Consider the following 2757-nt stretch of genomic DNA (forward strand, 5'->3'; position numbering starts at 1 on the left):
GGACTAATCATGCAAGAAATCAGGAATCACTTTTGCAAACAAAATACGGCCGAAAGCTGGAACTCTCTCATCCCAAAGGATGATGATTGTGGCTCAATTCATAACTTGAAATCTGATATTGAGACATCGTTTTTCGATTCGGGTACCAAGGAATATGAGTCCAAGGCGGAGAAACAGAGATGAATTGCAGATCAACTCATGATCGAATTGAATGGGGCAGCAGGTTCGAGGGGCTGAATGGCCTTCTCTTGTCCCGATGTTCCGATACTTCTCAGCGCGGGGCTGGACGAATGGTAAAAGACATCAGACGAGCTCCAGAATGAAAAAACGGGTGTTCAGAAGCAGATACCCTGAGATTGTGGAACGAACTGAACTCCTGCAGCAAAGCCAACAGCTGTCTCTCTGCAATAATAGGATGGGAAGAATTTCAGCAGTCGGCACGGCTAGCTCAGTCGGTAGAGCATGAGACTCTTAATCTCAGGGTCGTTGGTTCGAGCCCCACGTTGGGCGATTTGTGTTCTACTTTTCACACTGTGTGATAAAAGTTTCAAAGTGCAACCTCTTGTCTCCAGATTCGAACCAGACACAACCCTGAGCTGCGTGAAAGGAAACCGTGAGCGTTGCCAAATATCCACTCCCTCCCGATTCGACCTCCTCGTTCCCTCCACATGGGACACGGACATGTTATCGGTTCAATCGGATTCATTTTTTGCTGTTATTAAAAATGTTGAAGGTCTGAAAATGTAATATTTAGGAGATGCCAACTCTGGAACAATTCGCCTCTCTGAGACCTCCTGATCTCCCTTACCCTATTTGATTCTCCCTGCGCTCCTTATCATCGCTGATACGCTCTGTCTCTTCCCTTCTCCGATACCCTCAGAGAGTCCATGATCCACTTTGAACCTTGTCAGCGCCATTCACCTGCTCTGATACCTATTGATTGCCCCTTACACAGATGCGCCCTGAGCCGCCTTACACTCTCCCATACTGGGCAGTCCTTCCCCTCTCTCAGATCTTAAAACACTCTCTGATGCCATCTGACTGCCCGCTCTCCTCTTTGAGCCCCCTTACACTCTCTGATGCCCTCTGATAGTACCTTCCCCTCTCTGAGATGCCCTTGCCACAATGGATCGCCACTAAGAAGCGATTAGACGCCCTGAGGCCTTCTCAGAAGCAATTACCGTCCCTGCTATCAAAGTGCGGTGTAACTTCACAGGTGGATCTACCGGTCTGTGTTAAGGATGAGATCAAGAGTTTCATCGGTCGCTGCTGCTTCCGCCTCTGAGAGCTCTATCGGCGGTCGGTACCGATCTTCCTCCCACAAACTGGGTGTGGATGTATGAGTGCGCTGTTGATTTATAAACTTTGGTAGTTTACGTATGACAACGATGTTTATATATGAACTGTGGGTGTATCTCTCCGAGTACGATGTTTATATATGAATTGTGGAATGAACAGGAGGGGCAATTCCTCCTGGGGTTATATTTTCTTCCACGACAATAACACAAAGTAATCGTTGGGTACAGAGCCGAAATAGCTCAGTTGGGAGAGCGTTAGACTGAAGATCTGAAGGTCCTTGGTTCAATCCCGAGTTACGGCAGTTTTTGTTTGTGTCCTTGCTTCGATTCTCGGATTTATTTGCAGTGAAATTTAATTCCCGCCACTGAAGGATTGGGGATTGAATAGAGAGACATCAAGGATGGGAATTATTTATATCGTTTGTATTTGGCTGTTATTTCACTGTTACCTTCTGCCTTTTTCTCTTGGTTTTGTCTCTCTCGGTGCCAGGTGACTATTTGATTTGTCCGAAACTGTTCCATTTTCCACATCTCGGGGCGGTCAGACCCGCTCTGTCTGTCTGTTGCTGCTGATGATCATTAATGGGAACAGGCCGCGAGTTAAACGTTTATCTGCAAATTGGAGAAAGACAAATCAAAAGAAAGACGTGTTTATCCTGCCCAGGGGCAAAGTTACAACGGATGTAATTCAAAAACGGTCCCCGTGAATTTTTCTGTTGATTTTCTTTTTAAAGCTTCGATTTCAAAAGTTACAAAAACGCGAAATAAATAAAGTAAATTACAAGAATCGAGTCCGTGATCATTATGTTACAGTATACTCTTTGCAAACGAGTTAACCGGTCGTACCAACGGCACATTAGGCTGTTTAATTAATTTTTGTACCTGCAGCGATTTCTGTACTTGGACCCCTAAATCTCTCTGCTCCTCCACAGCACCGAGTTTCTCACCATTTATAAAATACTCTGATTTATCTTTCTTAGATTTAAAGTGTATGACCTCGGTCTCCCCCACATTGAACACTATTTGCCACAGTTTTGTCCACACACTTAATCTATCAATTCCCACTTTTCAATTTCCTGCTACCATCTGCGTGACTTCCTGCGTCACCAGAAGGCTGCGTGTTCAAAACACGGGGGAACCGTTGCCTTTCGAGCTGATAGGATTCTGTATCGTTCCGGAATGAATGTTTCATCTGCTTTTTCTCAATAAACAGAACCTTGCTCTATATTCTGGTTCTCTGGATCTCAAATTTGAGCAAATCGTTTCATTTTGCCCTCGACTTTTGATCTTGTGCTGCGGATGAAACTTTTGCAAAGAGGGAGAAGAAGTCCCCAAATCGCCCCACGTGTATCTCAAACGCTTTGGGAAGAAGTTCTGTGTAAACAATCAGGAATTTAAAGGCACCTCAATGACCTGCACTTTCAGTGAATGACTTTTTTTCGCCATTGGAATCGACGTG

At 45.0% G+C, this 2757-nt stretch overlaps 2 non-coding genes across 2 annotated transcripts; both read left to right on the forward strand.

The window, feature by feature from the left end:
* The first annotated feature begins 437 nt into the window (after positions 1-437).
* On the forward strand, positions 438-510 carry trnak-cuu (transfer RNA lysine (anticodon CUU)). The gene has a single exon. It is a non-coding gene; the product is annotated as a tRNA-Lys (tRNA).
* Positions 511-1527: 1017 nt separating this feature from the next.
* Positions 1528-1600, forward strand: trnaf-gaa (transfer RNA phenylalanine (anticodon GAA)). Its single transcript has one exon. It is a non-coding gene; the product is annotated as a tRNA-Phe (tRNA).
* The last annotated feature ends 1157 nt before the right edge of the window (positions 1601-2757 follow it).

The sequence above is a fragment of the Heptranchias perlo genome, chromosome 20, assembly GCF_035084215.1.
Source record: "Heptranchias perlo isolate sHepPer1 chromosome 20, sHepPer1.hap1, whole genome shotgun sequence".
Taxonomy (NCBI): Eukaryota; Metazoa; Chordata; class Chondrichthyes; order Hexanchiformes; family Hexanchidae; genus Heptranchias; species Heptranchias perlo.